The 18,554-nt window shown below is 53.6% G+C and overlaps 1 protein-coding gene across 16 annotated transcripts in view; it reads right to left on the bottom strand.

Moving 5' to 3' along the window:
* Positions 1–18,554, bottom strand: part of HPCAL1 (hippocalcin like 1) — a 292,220-nt gene that overhangs the window by 32,119 nt on the left and 241,547 nt on the right. For 15 of the 16 annotated variants that reach the window (XR_010109317.1, XM_057301344.2, XM_057301346.2 and 12 more), the window contains exon 2: positions 2,184–2,269. The exons of the other annotated variant lie outside the window; for it this stretch is intronic. The gene's annotated coding sequence lies outside the window, so the exon portion shown is untranslated. The remainder of the gene's footprint in view (positions 1–2,183; positions 2,270–18,554) is intronic. 16 annotated transcript variants of the gene reach the window in all.

Raw genomic sequence — 18,554 nt, forward strand, 5'->3', positions numbered from 1 at the left:
TCCAGCTTCTTGACACGGGTATCAGCCTCAGCACGACCTGTCGGGCCAGGCGCCTCCCCTGTGCACCCGTGCTGACAGTGGCCTCAGGCCAGGACATTTGTATGCAGGTGACATCCAGGTAACACGGACCCAGATGTTCCCCCGCTCTCCAGCTCCAGTAAGGCTGGTGGATGGAGAATGAAGGAGTGGAAGTGGCCCCTTCACATGCAGTTGTGTCTATTTTCTGCTGAGAAAAAATCCTTTTTTCTCAGCTAACCACACGCTAACTGGCACCCTGAGGCTGAGGCCCCAGCCTGGATGTCTCCTCCCAACCCAGCAGCCACTCTGGCAAGGAGAAAGCGGAAGGAGAAATCGCCTCCCTCAGGAAGAGGAAGGCAGGAAAACCCACCCCACCCACGGGATGCAGATCTAAGGGCGGAGCAGGGGACGGGCAGAGGGTGGGGAGCTCACTTTGCCCTGGAAACACCACGTGGGTGCGTTGGCGCCCAGCGGGAAAGCAGCCACGCCCGGGGTCTGCCCTGGGCCCTGGGCCTGACCGGCTGCGGGACTCACATCTACCAGGGCCACAGATGGAACCTGCCACTGGTATCTGCCCTCCACCCCTCACACAGCCCAGAACCCCGTCACGAACACTGAAATTAAGACAGTGATGCTTTAACAGGTTTTGGGTCCAAATTTTAGCCTGACTGAATATTCAAAGGTGGTTCCTTCTGAGTGGGAAGATGAAAATTATAAAGAGCATCTCCCGTGTCTAGGGCCAAGAAAATTCCAGACTTTTGGAAAGCGACTTTGTATGAGGACTTGGAGGACTTTAATCCTTATACAGGACCCTGCCAAACTCACCAGATGCAAGTCGGTGATGAGGGCTCTCAGGGGCTGGGCATGGCCAGATGGGGCTCTGTCCCCAAATGTCCCTCCCCCAGGTGTCCCCCCGGGAGCCTATGACAGCTGACCCTTGCCACATCCATGGCCCCAACTGATGCTCACAGTATGCAGGAGCAGGTGGGGCAGGGTGGTGAGTGACAAGAGTCACCATAATAGTCATGAGACCATGAGAGGGAGGAGGGAGAGAGAGGAGGAGCTGTGGGGCAGCCAGGTCCTGCCGGTCCAGATATGACAGGGACACTTCACTCCAGGTCTGATCTCGCATTGACCCTGAAGAGGGTGTTTTTATCAACCTTAATATGCACGAGATTGGAAGGGGCTGTGAAGAGGCACAGCCAGAATCACACACTCTCCAGCATCGCATACCTGGTTCCTTGCTTACAAACAAAACCAAACCCTCAACGCTGGAAGGGCAGCCCCACAGCGTGGCTGGCGGGCTCTCCAGACCCGAGGGCAGCCCCAGGACATGGCCGGGCCTTCCTGTCTCGGGAGCTGGCAGGATGACCAGGGTCATGAGGAGCCCTCCCGAGCTCACGGAGTTAGCTCAGGCAGGGCCAGGAAGGATTCCAGATGGAAAAAGCCCCTAAGCCAGGCTAACACTGGGGGAGAGGCGACCAGTGGCCAGGCCAGGGTGGTGCATTCAAGCTGTAAGCACTTTGCCCTCCCTCAAGCCTTCCTCGCACCCAGAGCGGGCAGGGGCCTGGGGGGCTGCAGGGTGGCGGATTCAGACAGACCCTGGGCCCGGCAGGCTACGCTAACTGCTCTGAGGGGAGAGCCACATGCCCAGCTCCCAGTGCAGACGGCTTATCTGGCGTGGGTGGGGGTCCAGAGGGCTGAGTGGCCCTGACCATGCACAGGAGCCTGGGAGAAGGAAGCTTCCAGGCACAGGGCCTGCAGGGGATAGAAGACAAAGAAACCCGGACACTAAGACAGTGCCCTCCTTGCCCTCACCCACACGTCCTTCTCAAAGTTCTGGGCCCCTCATTCCCCTGACAAATCCCCAAACAGAAGCACCGAAGGTCACGCGATTTACCCAGAAAGACCTGGCCAGCTTAGGGCGAGAGCTGAGATGGCTGTGGGTGCTGGGGGGAGTGTTTCTCTGCATCTCCGAGCCGCAGTTTCCTGACCTGTCTAGGAGTGCTAGGTGGGCTGCCCCCCACGCCGTCTTCCCTGCTCTTTCTGCTGAGCTGGGTCCAGTCCCCACACATGGGCAGGACCCCACGGCACAGCAGGAGCCACCCACTTCCATCCTCAGTCCTCACCCACCCTGAGCCAGTCGGCCTCTGGGAGTGACTTACCAGAGACCAGGCGGAGGCTGAGAGGGAGCGGGTCAGAACCTCCGGGGAGTGTTTCCGCGTCCTGACCGGGCCACTAGACCATGCCCCTGGAAGAGAAGAGCGACAGGTCACGCGGGCTGTGACGACCCAGCCCGGAGCCCATGCCCCTCCGTCTGGTTGCATCTGTGGTGCCTGCTGGGGGATCACAGTTTTTGCAAGTGCCATGCTAAATACAGAAACCCCTGGCTCCTGGCCTCCGGCCAGCCACCATGAGCAGGGGCACATGCTCAAGGCCGCTGTACCCCAGCAGGCGGGAAGCCCAGGACAACGTTGATAGAAGCCCCAAGGTAAGATGCTGGCCACCCTTCGAGTGAGGTTGCTGGTTACTACAAAACTGGCATGGAAACTAAGTGTGGCCGGGACCTCTGTGGTCCACAAACTCAGGTTCGAATCCCAACAGCATTGTCACTTGGGGCCATCACAGACGCACAGCCTCCGTCCTCACCCAGCACTCTGCACTCTGCACCCAGGGCTGTTACAAGGGTTCAGTGGAATCAGGCACACCCAGGCCTGCCACCCACGACTGTGCCCTGCCCCCTTCAGGGTCCCTCCAGCCTCCACGGTTTCTTGACTGGCATACCTGGGTTGGCCCCTCATCACCCGACCTCCTCCTTGAGGCCCACATTGCCCCCAGCATGCCTCCTGGGCCCAGCGCAGGGCACACACTAGGTGCTCAGGAAGAGGTCAGGACGCATCACCTGACATTCAGCCGGCAGCTCAGCTCAGAAAACCATCCAGAGACTGAGAAGGAAAATTTGCACTGCGGGTGTCTAGGTGCTCGGCCACTCCCACCCTCAACCCTCACCACCAGCTCTGGCACAAGTGTTCCAAGCACCATTCATGTAGCGTGAACTCGGGACGGGCCCGCCTCCCCGGGCATGGATTGGTGACTCCTCCTCCGTGAACCTGCAGCCTCTGGTACATATGTGTATTAACAGTGTTGAGGCCGACAGCTCTATACAACCAGGCTCCTTGCTAAAGGCTGTCTATGCATTTGTACTCATTATCCAACGTAATCCACACAGCAGCCCTGGGAGGCAGGCACAATCATCATCCCCATTTGACAGACGGGGAAAAATGGAGGCTTACAGGAGCTAATTACCTGCAAGATCATGTGTCTTCCAAGGGGCCGAGCCAGGATGGAATCCTGACAGCCGCTTCACCTGACGGCCCGTTTCTCTTCCGCATCTACCACACACTCCCTAATTACTTTTTCCCAACACAAGGTTCTCTCTCTCATAGCAACGATCCCGCTTTACAAACACCCACTAGACAAAGTGGCTTGTTCACCCTAGAACACCCAGCCTCAGCACAGTGCGGCGTGCCAGCGGGGCTCCCCTCGCTCCTGCACAATGGGGGTGCTGCACCTCTCCCCTCCTTCCGCCCACCCACCAACCCACCCCACTGACTGTGAGCGCCACAAGGTCGGGAAATCGTCCGTTTCATGTCTGCGCATCCAGAGCCTGGACACAGCAGGTGCCCAACAAATAATGTTTGACAAATGAATGCCTCCGAGATGCCTCACGTGTGATCGGAAATAGGGTGTATCTTGCTCAGAGTTAAATTTCTACTGTTTCCCAAATATAGAATTTTGTAGGCCAATTATGGAATGTAAACTCACTGCTAGAATTCAAGACCTGACAAAGTCATACATCTTCCCACCAGAAATTCTCACTGCAAGGTCCCCATGCTTTTAAGATAGCAGTGTGTGTGTGTGTGTGTGTGTGTGTGTGTGTGTGTGTGTGTGTGTGTGTGTTTTAAAGATAGATTTTAGGCTGGACACCATTGTTCACGCCTGTAATCCCAGCACTCTGGGAAGCTGAGGCAGGTGGATTGCTTGACTCCAGGAGTTCGAGACCACCCTGGGCAACATGATGAAATGCCATCTCTACTAAAAATACAAAAAATTAGCCGTGCGTGGTGGTGCGTGCCTGTAGTCCCAGCTACCCGGGAGGCTGAGGTGGGAAGATCACCTGGGCCCGGAAGGCTGAGGTTGCAGTGAGCCGAGATCACACCACTGCACTCCAGCCTGGGTGACAGTGAAATGTTGTCTCAAAAAAATAAAATAAAATAAAAGATTTTATTTTTTAGGTCTTCCCAACAAGATTGAGCAGAAAGTTCCCACACACCCCTTACACCACTCCCGGCCACAGCCTTCCCCACGATCCACATCCCCTGCCAAAGCAGGCCATTTGTTACAACTGAGGGACTTGCACTGACCATCATCACCCCCCAGGTCCACAGCTCACATTAGGGTTCACTCTTGGCGTGGGCCACTCCGCGGGCTTTGACAAACGTGTACCGACGCGCAACCACCATTACAGCATCACATAGCGCGGGCTCGCTGCCCTAAAGCTCCTCTGTGCTCTCCGCCTTGCCCCATATTTTCTCATGGCGTTTTCAAATCGATGATCTCAGCCAATTTATCTCACAGCTCCGTGCGCACTGCTTTGACACTCCGAGAAATCAAGACCTGGACAGGGTCAAGGGCTCTCCATGAGGAGAAACCCAGCAATGGAACCAGCAGCAGAATGTACCAGGTCCTCATTTCATCATCCCCTTCCTACCGGCCTGGCAGAGAGCTCATTCTCAACCGTTTACGGAGAAGGAAAGAGACTCCGGGACACCAGCTCAGGTGACACTCGGCTAAATGGGGTGTGGGGCGCCCAAAACACAAATCCCCAAACCCATGCTCTGTTCTTTTCAGCTGCTCTGGTTAGTTACAAGGTTTTTTGTTTGTTTGTTTGTTTTTCGGGAGACAGGGTCTCGCTCTGTCACCCAGCCTGGAGCGCAGTGGCACAATCAAAGCTCACTGCAGCCTCAACCTCCCAGGCTCAAGCAATCCTCCAGCCTCAGCCTCCCAAGTAACTGGGACTACAGGTGCACCCCAATCTTTTTTTTTTTTTTTCATTTTTAGTAGAGATGAGATCTCACTGCATTGCCCAGGCTGGTCTCAAATTCCTGGGCTCAAGCCATCTGCCTGCCTTGGCCTCCCTCAGTACTGGGATTACAGGTGTGAGCCACCACACCCGGGCCTAAAGGGGATTTTTAAGAGGCCATGGAATGCAGTGAGTAAGCACCCTCCTGGGGTAGGAGGGGCCTCTGCATGCCCCCAGCTGGAGCAGGTGAGCACAAGCCTGCTGGCACGCTCAGCAAGCACACCCAATCTCCACATTGAGGTCCCTCGCTATCTGGTTGCAAAGGCCCCACTGTCTCCAGCTTCCTGGGGCAGCCCTGCCTGGCCAGCACTCTCAGTGACCAGCTCCACAGAGGCATCTTCCCTCTGTCCCACCACAGCCAGGCCAGCTGAAGGGGAAAATGCTGGGTGGTGGGAGGGTGGAGAGGAAGCGCTGGTTCCAGGTTGGCCTGTGCCTTGGGCACATCCTGTGACCTCTGCCATTTCCAGTTTCCCCATCTGTGACAAAGTGGATGAGCTGGACTCCGCAGAGGAGGCCCAGCCAGCTCTGACACCAGGCTTCCTAGCAGGAAGGGGGTCTGCTGTTCCGGAGACCTTGAAGGCATTGGCGCTCAGGCTGCTTGGGAACACTCCATTAACTCGAATTGCAAATTTCCTCCTGTCTCTATCTCTAAGCCACAGGGGCTCCCTGGCCACCAGCTTCCCAGTGACAGATAGAGATTACAGTCATTGCTCGAGACAGAATCAAGTAGCAGAAGTCATTATGCAGAAATAATTATGTTGAGTTATGTCTGGTTGCTCCCGATTTCTGTCTGGCGATTGTCTTACAAATTGCCATGCCTCTTCCTCTAGCAAAGCAAAATGCAGAGGCCTGGGTGATTCATACAGACCTGCTGGGCACAGATCTACTGCTCCAAAGTCCTGCCAGCTGGGGCGTCACACCCTAGGGTAGGGTGCTCTGTGCTGCCCTTTGGCTGAGCGCTTGGGAGAGGAGGTTAGAAGATGAAAGCCCCGGAAGGGGACATCCGAACTCCCCAACTGGGAGTCTGAGCCCTTTACACACATACTTTTCCTGGGGCCCTTCCGACCCCACCTCCCCCAGCCCTTTGTTCATGTCAGGCCTTAGGCCCCTCTCCAAGTCTCTGGAGAATGGCAGAGGGAGGCGGCAAGGCCAGGGGCTGCATGGCTGGACTGTCTGGAATCAAAACCCAGCTGGACTGTTTCCTATTTCCTAACAGTGTGACCTTGACCTGTTATCTCACCTCTCCCTGCTTCCACTCCCGCATTTGTAAAATGGAGATGACAATAGTACTACCTAGCTCATCAAGTTTTTGTAAAGATTAAATGAGCTAATGCACAACAAATGCTTGGTACATAGAAAGAACTCAATAAACGTCAACTATGACTGAAAGAGCAGGGAGAGGCCTGCAAAATCTAAGCCAAGTAGAAAGACACAAACTACCAGAACTGTCTCAAGAAAGAGACAATTTGAAAGACTTATAACACGTGAAGAGATTGAATTAGTAATCAAAACACTATCCACAAAGAAAAGCCCTGGCCAAATAGCTTCACTACTGAATTCTACAAATATTTAAGGAATACCAATTCTTGGCCAGGTGTGGTGGCTCGCACCTGTAATCCCAGCCCTAAGGGAGGCCAAGGTGGGAGGATCGCTTGAGCCCAGCACTGCGAGACCAGCCTGGGCAACATAGTGAGACCTCATCGCTACTAAATAAATAAACAAGCTAGGCATGGTGGTGCATGGGGGTAGTCCCAGCTACTCAGGAGGCTGAGGCAGAAGGATCACTTGAGCCCAGGAGTTCAAGGCTGCAGTGAGCTATGGTCATGCCACTGCACTCCCGCCCGAAGGATAGATCGAGACCACGTCTTAAAAAACAACAACAGCCTGGCGTAGTGGCTCATGCCTGTAATCCCAGCAATTTGGGAGGCCAAGGTGGGTGGATCACGAGGTCAGGAGTTCAAGACCAGCCTGGACAAGATGGTGAAATCCCGTCTCTACTAAAAATACTAAACATTAGCTGGGTGTGGTGGCACGCGCCTGTAATCCCAGCTACTCCGGAGGCTGAGGCAGAGAACTGCTTAAACCTGGAGGGGCGGAGGTTGCAGTAAGCCGAGATCGTGCCACTGCACTCCAGCCTGGGCAACAGAGCGAGACTCTGTCACAAAAACAACAACAAGACCCCAAAAATATAATGAAAGACGCCAGACACAAAAGGACAAATGTGGTATGATTCCATCTATATAAAATGTCCAGAACAGAGACAGAAAGTAGATTCGTAGTTTCTTGGGGCTGGCAGAAGAGCGGATGGGGAAAGAGGGGCTAGCAGGTAAAGGGTACAGGTTTCCTTTTGGAGTGATGAAAGCACTCTAAAATTGACCATAGTGATAATTGCATATACAAGTGAATATGCTAAAAATCACTGAATTGTATACTTTACATTGTATACTTTAAATGGGTAAATGGTAGGGTATGTGAATTACATTTCCACAAAGCTGATTTTAAAAAAAATAATAAAAAGGAATCTAAGTCAATATCCTCCTACTCCTATATGCCAGTGGACAGGAGAGCAAAGAGCAGAGTCACAAGAGCAAGGGGACAGAGTGTAGAGCTTCCAGGCCCTGCCAGCCAGGGGACATAACAGGTCTTAGTGCTTGTCACCCCTTACAGAGGGGAAGGGATGGATGGGTACCAACTTAGCTGACCGCAAACCCCCCTGGCAGCCTCAAATCCAGGACTGGGCCCCCAGGAAGGTGCTGGAGCTGAGCTACAAAACTGCCTTGGAGAACTCCCCAGCAGGCCCTGCAAACCCAGGCCGAGTGCCCACCATGTGTATTAGGTACAGGGACAGCGTCCCCACCTTTGAGAAGCCCATGGCCCAGTGGGGTGCATGCAGATTAGTGCTGGGCATCGGGTAGGCAGTCAGACATAAGCTCTTAAGATCTCTCTGCCTTCAAGAAGGTGATCCAGTCCACTGAAGGTGGTGCCGGACCCCAGGCCCTCAGGAATATTCATGTTCTCTAAGGAGTTTACATTGGAGGAACTCTCCGCTCAACTCCAGAAACAGCCCAGGCTGCCACCATGGGCACTGCGGGTCACAGTGTAAGCAGGTTATGGTTCCGGGGCCATTTCTGGGGTCAGTTCCTCCCTCTTGGCCCAGTCCCAGGCCGGGGAGTGGGGTGCGTTCGGTGCCCATTTCCCTCGCTGGCTGGTCTTTGGGAAAGGGTACTGGAAAAGCTTCTTCCTCCCAGTATCCAACCTCTTGCCCAGGCGCAGGCTTCACATGCTCACTGGGACCTGCAGAAAACCGGAAGTGGCCTCTCCTGCTTGCTCATAGCAGGCAGATGTGTGCTCAAGAGATGACAAATTATTTTAATATATTCTGAAATCCAACATAATTACAAAGCAAAGTCCCTTAGGGAGAAAAAATTATAATGGAGTCTGAAGTCAAAGATGGATGGTTTTGGATTATGACTATTTTGGAGGTGACTGGTTTTCAAATGACTAATTCCACTGTGGCCCCCAGGTGATAAGCACAGTTGCTCCAAGAATACTGTCACACAGACGTTTTGCACAATGACCTCTCTTCATAGAGGCATTTTCTTCCATTGTTCAATTCAAGAAACTGAGTTACAGAGGAGCCTACGTGTCCTGCAGAGACCACCAGGGTGGGCTGTGGTCTGAGACCAGACACAGAGCACAGGGTGGAAGCCAACATGTCCACATGAGACCATCCAGGTTGCAAGCTTCACACAGGTGAAGGTCTGGAAAGACCACCCAACACCTGAGCCGTGAGTGGTCATGACTAGTGCCCAGCACCAAACCCCTGGTTCCTGGGGCACTGGGAACTGGCTGGCAGGGATCCCTGACTTCCAGAGAATGTGCAATGTCTTACTGTAGCTCCTGCTGCCACTCCCACTACCAGGGCATTTGAGCTCTTGTCACATAATAAAAGGAATCTACTGTCTATGATCACTTTGAAAAACTGGCATATTTACTAAAGATGACCACACACATGCCCCGTGAAGCAGCAGCTGACCTCCTTCATGTATGTCCAACAGAAAGAAGGACACATGTCCACGAAAAAGCATGTGCAGGAACACTCAGAGCTGCACAATTTGTCCCAGCCCACCCTGGAAACTATCCAAACATCCATGTACACTCCACGGGCAGAGAAACTGGAGTACAGTCACAACAGAGTCCCATAAAGCAATCAGAATGAACCTCAGTGCCCCACACAACAGATGCATCTCACAACCACAGTGTTCAGTGAAGTCAGACACGAAGCCTTACTTAATATTGTGTCTTCCTCCAGGCCGCTCTAACAAATTACCATAGACTGGGTGGCTTCAATAACAAACATTTACCTCTTACAGTTCTGGGGGCTGGAAGTCCAAGATCAAGGTGCCAGCACAGTTGAGTTCTGGGGAGGACTGTCTTCCTGGTGTACAGATGGCTCCTGATCTTGCAGGGCAGGTGAGCCCCCAAATTGGGACTTAGCCCAGGAGGGTTCTTGGCTTTACCCAGGAAAGAATTCAAGCGTGAGCCGGTGGTATTAGCAATCTTACTGAAGCAGCTGTGCACAGCAGCAGCAGAGGGACTGTTCCTTGCGGGGCAGGGCTACCCCACGGGCAGTGTGCCCAGAGCAGCAGCTCAGAGGCAGCATTGCAATCAGATTTATTCCCACTTTTAATTACATGCAAATTAGGGGGTGGATTATGCAGAAATTTCTAGGAAAAGGGTGGTAATTTCCAGGTCGTCAGATGATTGCCATGGAAAGGAGCAGTAACTTCCGGGTATTACCATGGCAGTGGTAAACTGACATGCACACTGGTAGGCACGTCTTAGGGAAAGCTGTTTCTACCCTGGCCCTGTTTTAGCTAGTCCTCAATTTGGTCTGGTGTCTGAGTCCTGCCTCTGGAGTCGAGTCCCGCCTCCTACGTCACCTTCTCATTATATACTTGCCTGGTAGACAGCAGGGGCAGGTCTGGCTCGCATCCTCTTCCTATAAGGGCACTAATGACCAAATTACCTCCCAAAGGCCCCGCCTCCTAATAGCATCCTACTCGGAGTGAGGGTCTCAGCACAGGAATTTGGGGGCACACACACAATGGGTCCACAGTACACACCAAGATGCTGCAGCGACCTGGACTCTTAAACACCGACGAGGCACTCACAGCTGCTGCTGGTGACAAAGACGGGGCTTCCCAGTAAGAGATGAGGTCGGCAGGGAGTGGGACTTGGGGGCTGGGGATGGAGTTTATATTTCATTTTAAGCACAATTGTTGTAGGAAAACTTTGAAAACCAGAGAGTGCTACAAAAATACCAGGCACCAGGGAGAGAAATCGCAGGAGTCCCTCCCTGGACCTGGGGGCAGCAGAGACAGACGGGAGACCGTGAGACCTGTAGTCTTCTCCCAGTGACAGGGGTGGGGTGGGGACAGGTCACCTCGAAACACGATGTGTTGTCTTGAAACTGAAACTTGTTTGTTCACTCAGGACCTTCCATAGGCAGGAAGGAAAATAAAACAGCTCACTGCTCACTAACAGAATTCTGGAACCTCCCGAGCCCAGTCACTGCCACCCTCACCATGGCTCCCAGATGCCACTGACCTTCTCAGGCAGCATCTGAGGCACTGAGGCACCTCCTGTTCTGGAAGGAGGAAGATAAAACAAACCTTTGCCAACATCAGAACAGTGAGGCAGCCACAGGGGAAATGCCGACGGCCCCGGGGAGGCAGGGAACAATAAATCCGCTCCCAATCCAGTACTTTCTATTTGGGGAGCCTCCTACCCTCAGACACGCCGACTGTCTGCTGTCTGTCTTGGCCGGACAACGAGCCTCTGACCTTCTCAGGAGACCTTAGAACCCTAGGCCAGAAGCCTCCAATTGTCCTCTGGGGGCTGAGGGTCCCATGGGGGGCCTGCGAGTGCAGGGAAGAAAAAGCATCCAGGCCTCCCTCCACCCCTGCATGGCCATTCACCTGCCGAACACACAGACCTCCACCTGTGATTTCAGTGGCAAGAAAAATGTGCAACTGCAAAGAAGGAGAAAAGAAAAGAAAGATCCATCTTGCCCAACCCTTCCATTGTGCGGTTGAGCAAACAGGCCCTGAGAAGAAGGGTCTTACCTACACTCACAGGCCCAGGTATGACCAGCTAACACTCCAGGTGCTGTCATCTGCTGGGCAGAGATGCAAAGATTCAGGCATCGGAATAAGTGTCCCTTGCAGGTGTTCAGACCACAAGTCACCTTTCACCTGTTGGTCACTGTCACATGAGTCGGGGCCACAAGCCTCTCTGAGTACCACTGTTAAACTTTCTAAAGCTGTGTTCGTAATGATACCGGAAGAGCAAGACGAAGGACCAACAGGAATGCAGTTTGGAACCAGGGTCAGTACCGCCTGCTTACCTGCATGGGGCCACACTGTCCCTGGTGAGGTTGTCCCTGTGCCCACCTAGATGGCTCAGAAACAGCAGGTACCCAGAGCACCAGGAACGCTGTGGGGGTGAGAGGGTGGGGGAATACACCAAGCGCTTCTCCACGTGGACGTGCCCCACAGCAGCTAGAGCCGGTCCCCAGTGCGTCACCGCATGGCCCTGGGCCAGTCACCCCCCCTCCAGGACTGCTTCCTCCACGGTACCGTGGGCATCCCACTGCTCCTCCATGCCCTTCCTGAGGAGGCCGTGAGGCTGGCACAAGGAGGTGGATTCACACGGGACTACTCTTTGGACTCATGGTCCTTAACACAGAAGGCTGAATGTGGCACTTACGGGTCCCCTCAGGAGCCCTTGACTGCCACATCCTGTTCCACCTGCTCCTCATGGGTGCTGACAGGTACAGACCATCCCCCCATCTGCAGATGAGAAACAGGCTCTGAGCCACTTGCCCCGGGTGACACAGCCACTAGCACTGCACCAGGAATCACACTTGGGCCCACCTGGCCTGCAAGCCCCGCTTCTCCCACTGGCCACTCCCTGGGCACTGTCCCTGCCTCATGCGGAGGCCAGAGACCAACTCTCACCCAGAGAGCAATAAGAGAATGAGGAAAGCAGCCCCAATGAGCCATTGCAGTGAAACTAAGCAATGCCGTGCAAGGCGGTGCAGAAGGTGGGTAGGGCCTGAGGTGGGTCCATGGAGAGGTGGAAGGGGTCCAGGCAGCGGGGCTGGTGGGGGGTGCTCCAGCTGGCCATCTGAAGCGTGGTCTCCTCCACCAAGCTCCAAGGCCTCTGCCACTGATGACAACCTCCTGCAGCTCCCCCAGCCTGCAGACCTTTGTGGTTTGGCATTCAAAGCCCCTGACACCCACCTGAGTCCTCAATCTCACCCAGTGGGCAGATTAAAGATGCCAAAAATTTGAGACTCTCCCACACTGCCATCTCACACCCCCTCACCCCCTCCCAGGGCCCTGGGCCACTTGGGAGGGCTTACCTGTAACCTGGGGGGGGGGTCTTTCTCCCCACATCGAAGCCCCTGCCCAGCATCTGCAGCCAGGGGGACTCTCAATAAACATGTAAATGATTCCACAGACCCACTCAGTGCTGAAACAACAACCAAAGAATAAACATTAAATGAATGAGTCAGTGAGTAGGCAGCTCAGAGCATGGAGCCACGCAAGAGAGGCCAGGGAGGAAGGACCAAGCCCATTCACGGAGGGCTTTGAATACTGAATTCAGGCTGCATTTGGCAACAGGGAGCCATGGTGGGCTCTTGAGCAATGGACCCAGAGGATCAACATGGTGGCCCGGGCAGGATGGAAGGCACATGTCTAAACTGACATCAGGCAGGCCCAGAGGAGGTGAGGGAGCAACCTAGGCTGGGGTGTGGCTGGCCCATGTGAAAGTCCGAGATGTTCAAGAGCGACTGTGACATTATGTGGCTCAGCTTGTCACACGCAAGTCCTGCTGTGTTATCGACATTAATATTCTAATTGCCAGACAGCCGTAAAACCCAAGGCCAGCACATGCTCAGTGGCCAGAGGCTTCCCAAACAGGCAGAGCAGGAAGAAAAGCCCCCAGAGAGGAGAGGCTCCGGACACCCCCCGACATGAGGCCGACAAATCAGCAGCCTGGAACCAGGCGTCCAGGGCAGTGGGGGATTAAGCCAAATTCTCCTGCTGAAATCACTTAATCAGGAGCCTACAGAACATGTGGGGGCTCGGCTGCAGTGTCTATGATGAAGGAATAAGTCATCTGAAAACAGAAATAAATTATTCATTCCCCGCAAATGAGCAGCCTCTGGGTTCCCACAGCAGCCGTCGCGCCACAAACATCCAAAAGGCTCGGCAAATCCTATTAGTGACACCATGCGGCCAAGCAGACACCGGATTCTGCCATCGTCCATGCAGACAGCTTGCCGTGATCTCCTCTACAGCTTTTCATTCTGCATCCGCAAGTGAAATCAGCCCAGCACACTGGATGAAAAAATCACAGCCCAGCCCGGCCTCCGAGAGAAGCAGCAAGTGTCCGCACCCAAGGAACTTGGATCACCAAGCCTCCCTGCCAGGGAAGCAAGCCTGGAGCAGGTGCTTGCTAGAATGCAGGTTCCTGGGCCCTGTCCCACACAACCTCCAGGGGTTCAGCCCTGGACACTGCATTCCCGACAAGTGACTGGGAGCTGAAGCCACCAGTAGGAAGCACTGGGGTCCTGGAGTCCCCCAGGGATGTAAGCTCGGCAGGCCGGCCTCACCCCACTGGACGGCCTTAGGTCAGATTCTCAGTCTCTCCAGGCCCAGGGGCTGGGAGGGGCTGATGGGAAGATGGCAAGGACCACCGCACAGCTGCTCACTCACATGCGCACTCAGTGGAGGCCACTCATGGTGGGGTCTTCCTGTCACCTCTATCTTTTTTTTTTTTTTGAGATGGAGTCTTGCTCTATCGCCAGGCTGGCTCACTGCAACCTTCACCTCCCGGGTTCAAGTGATTCTCCTGCCTCAACCTCCCAAGTAGCTGGGATTACAGGTGTGTGCCACCATGCCCAGCTAATTTTTATATTTTTAGTAGAGACGGGGTTTCGCCATGTTGGCCAGGATGGTCTCGATCTCTTGACCTTGTGATCCACCCACCTCGGCCTCCCAAAGCGTTGGGATTACAGGCATGAGCCACCGCACCCAGCCTGTCGCCTCTATCTTTATTTTCACATCTTTGATTTCAGTCTGCTCAGCTCACTTCACAATCAGAAAGAGAAGTCTTGAGGCTTTCTTTAAAAGTGCCAGCCCCGGCTGCCACTGCACTGTTTACTCTGCCTAGAACACTCCCTAACTCCCCAGTGAACTGCTCTTCCTTCAGACCCCAGCTCAGGGTCCCTCCCTAGGGAAGCCCCTGAAACTCCCAGCCACTGGCTTTTATAGCACTGAGCACCTCCCCTTCATCCCACTCTGCCACCGAGATTCCACTTTTCTGGGATTTGCAGATTAGCATCTGTAGCCCCATGGGGGAGGGGGCCTTGCCCCAGTGCCCAGCACAGCACCGTGCACCAAGCAAGCATGGCAGTTTGTGGAGGGCAGTAATGAGTGTGAGCGAGGGGACACCACAGATGGTAACCTGGGCTCTCCTCTCTCCCCAGGGTGGGTGCCCAAAACCCTTCCCTCCAGACACTCATCCCACGGGGATGAGTGGAGGGTGTTCTCTCCCTCCACCCCTCTCCTCCCACAAGGGGTATTTTGCAAGAACACCACTGGCAGCCCCATCCACTCCTAGTGAGGGGAAGCGGCTCATCTGATGTGACTGAAGAAAGAAATGACCTTCCTGCAGGGCTGCCACCTCCCTCACCTTGTCCCCACCCGGAGGGAGGAGGTCTGGGGTTGTTCTCTTGTCTGCCTAGGATTGGGAAGTTTATTTTAAAGGGTGGGGCAAGTATTAGGATGCTGATTCTTGCCATGGAGCCAGCTTACCAATCCAGAGCCACCAGCAAAAGGTGTGTGTGTGTGTGTGTGTGTGTACGCGATGTGTATGCATGTGTAATTATATGTATACACATATAATTTAGTGACTTCAACCTGAGTGATTTTCCCGGGTACATTTGGCAACGTCTGGAGACATTTTTGGTTATTACAACTGGGGAGTTGAGGGGACATGCCTACTAGCATCTTATGGGTAGGGCCAAGGATACTGCTCAACACCCCACAATGCACAGGACAGCCCCCCCTTCCCTGCACACACCAAAGAATTATGCTTCTCCAAATGGCAACAGCACTGAGGTGAGGAGACTCGACAAATATATTCCCCTATTGGTCACCTCTTAGATTTACCTTTTTTTTTTCTTTTCTTTTTTTTTGAGAAAGGGTCTCACTCAGGGCTGGGTGGCTCACACTTGTAATCCCAGCACTTTGGCAGGCCGAAGTGGGCAGATCACTTGAGGCCAGGAGTTTGAGACCAGCCTGGCCAACATAGTGAAACCCAGTCTCTACTAAAAATACAAAAATTAGCCGGGTGTGGTGGCAGGTGCCTGTAATCCCAGCTACTTGGCAGGCTGAGGCAAGAGAATTGCTTAAACTTGGGAGGTGGAGGTTGCAGTGAGCTGAGATCGCGCCACTGCCCTCCAGCCTGGGCAACAGAGCAAGATGCGGTATGAAAAAAAAGGGGGGTGGGTCTCACTCTGTCACCCAGGCTGGAGCACAGTGGCGCGATCTTGGCTCATTGCAGCCTCAACCTCTTGGGCTCAAGTGATCCTCCTACCTCAGCCTCCTGAGTAGCTGGGACCACAGGTGCATGACACCACGCCAGGCTAATTTTGTTTACTTTTGTAGAGAGGAGGTCTTACTATGTTGCCCAGGCTGGTCTGGACTCCTGGGCTCAAGCGATCCTCCTGCCTCAGCTTCCCAAAGTGCTGGGATGACAGGCATGAGCCGCCGCGCCCAGCCAGATTCACCTTTTGACTAGTTGCAGACTCTAATGGTAAGGGGTGTGCAGATTAAACCACGCCTCATTCCCAGAGGAGGAGTCAAAGGTGCTGCAGGGTGTCCCGCACACCACTGCCCTGGAGAGTGGTGCACGAGCGAGCCGCCACTCCCCTCCTGTTCTTAAACAGGAAGGAGCTCGAGGAAACGCAGCTTCAAGTGCTCAGGAAAAGGGCTGAGTGCCCTGTGGTGTGGCTGGGCAGAAACAGGAAAGTGTGCAGCCTTCATGGCTGGTTTGCTGTGGAGAGCACACTCCCACACTCAGCAGCTGCAGCCGGGCACAGGAGGTCTTTACTGGGTCCCACACGGGAGCAGGGAGGGGGTGGTGCATGCGGCTTCTCATCCAGAACCTCATAGAGCTGTTTGGTTCCTGCCTCTACTCTAGCTGACTTGCTTGGGATGCGTGGCCCTCCACGCAGTGCTTTGCATGTGGCCATTTCCCTTTTTTTTTTTAATTAATGAACTTTATTTTTTAGAGCTGTTTAGTTCACAGCAAAATCGGGTGGAAAGCACAGAGTTCTCTACATACCTCCTGCCCTCCCTACTACCAGGGTGGCTGTTTGTTACAACGGATGAACCCGCCTTGTCTCTTCACACGTCTTTATCACCCAAGTCCGTAGGTTACATTAGGACTCACTGCTGGTGCTGTATATTCTATGGGTTTTGACAACTGTGCAATAACATGGCTCCCCCACTACAGTATCACACTTAAAAAGACAGTTTCACTGCCTTAAAAATGCCCTGTGCTCTGCCTGCTCATCCCTCCCTCCCTCCTAACCCCTAGGAACCACTGATCTGTTTATTATCTCCATCGCTTTGCCTTTCCTAGGATATCATAGAGTTGCAATCCTCCATAGGCATAGCCTTTTCAGATTGGCTTCTCTCACCTACTCACATGCAGATGAGTTCCCCCATGTCTTTTCATGGCTTGCTAGCTCATTTCTTCTTAGTGCTGTGGAATAATATTCCATTGTCTGGATGCACCACAGCTAATTTATCCATTCACCTGCTGAAGGACACCTTCGCTGCCTCCAAGTTCCAGCTGTTATGAATAATCGTGAATAAAGTCGCTATAAACACCCATGTGCAGGTTTTTGTGTGGATATAAGTTTTTTTAACTCCTCTGGGTAAATATCAAGGAGCATGATTGTTGGATCACAGGGTAAAAGTGTGTTTAGCTTTCTAAGGATTTGTCAAACTGTCTTCCAAGGTGGCTGTACTGTTTTGCGTTCCCACCAGCAGTGAGTGAGGCTTCCTGTGGCTTCACATCCTCCCTCGCATTTGGTGCTGAGTGTCCTGGATTTGGGCCATTCTCATCGGTGTTTGCTTTGATTTACAATCCCTGACAGCCATTTGTTTTTAAGCCACATTACTTTAAGATCACACAGGACCAATCTTTACTGTGAACCAAAGTCTCAAAATGTGCCATCAGGGATCCCAAATGACATGATGCTCTGGTGGCGCAGAGCACCTGGGCAGGAGGTGATATAAAGGGAGGATACCCCAAGTTGCCCAGAAGACAGGCTGACAAACATTGTCCCTGTAGTCCTGCCTGATGTGACAACGCCCTGTCTACACTGGGACACGAACATCTCCACGCAGTGCGCATTACAGTCCAGAAGGAGCATCGCATCCACTTTGTCACTTAATGCCTGGAAACCCAGACCTGAGGCGGGAGGAAACTTGCTGGAGCCACACAGCGGGAAGGGAGAGTCAAGGTCCCTGTGCAGAACTTCGGCTGGGGCTCAGCAGAGCCACGTCTCTGTTGTTCAAAGCATAACGTGACATCCTTGTGGAATCCTTTAAGGAGCTCAGATGCCTCCTTGCTTAGACTAAGGGCCTATCTGGTACATGCATCTCCTGGGTGGTGCCCACCTCAGGGGCACCTGCACACCTCAGACCGGGCCATCAGGCATCCTGGGGCCCCACTCTGCTCACCAGCCCCCATGAGAACTCCGGGGCTGCCTCTGTCCTGCACAAGCACTGATCCAGAGGACCCAGGCCATCAAGATCCCCAGCGGTTCCCACACTTGAACTTTCTTATCAGGGTGGTGGGCTGGTCTTCATGCTGGAATAGAAGTCTCATTTAGGCACTCTTTCACTTATTCAAAACATTCTTAATTGGACTCCTACTATGTGCCAGTCACCATCCTAAGATGCAGCGGAGAACAAGAGTGATACCTGTTTTCAAGGAACCCGCAGTGTGATAAGTGCCCAGGAGATTTTGCGGCCAATGATATGTGCCATAGGTGAGTGAGTGCAGGATGCCAGGGGAGTCTGCAGAAGGGCCTCCAGCCCCACCTGGAATCTGGGAAGGCTTCCCAGAGGAGGTGACATCTAAACAGAGACTTGAAGAGTGAATAATAGTCATGTAGAGAGAGAGAGAAAATGGGGAGGGGTGGGTTGTAGGGAGCAACCCTGCTAGGGACTTTACAAGAAGCTACACCCAGACAGAAGTAGCTCAGCCCTGCAGGAAGGTGGCCCTCTGTGGACACACC

The sequence above is a fragment of the Pan paniscus genome, chromosome 12, assembly GCF_029289425.2.
Source record: "Pan paniscus chromosome 12, NHGRI_mPanPan1-v2.0_pri, whole genome shotgun sequence".
In the NCBI taxonomy this organism is placed as follows: domain Eukaryota; kingdom Metazoa; phylum Chordata; class Mammalia; order Primates; family Hominidae; genus Pan; species Pan paniscus.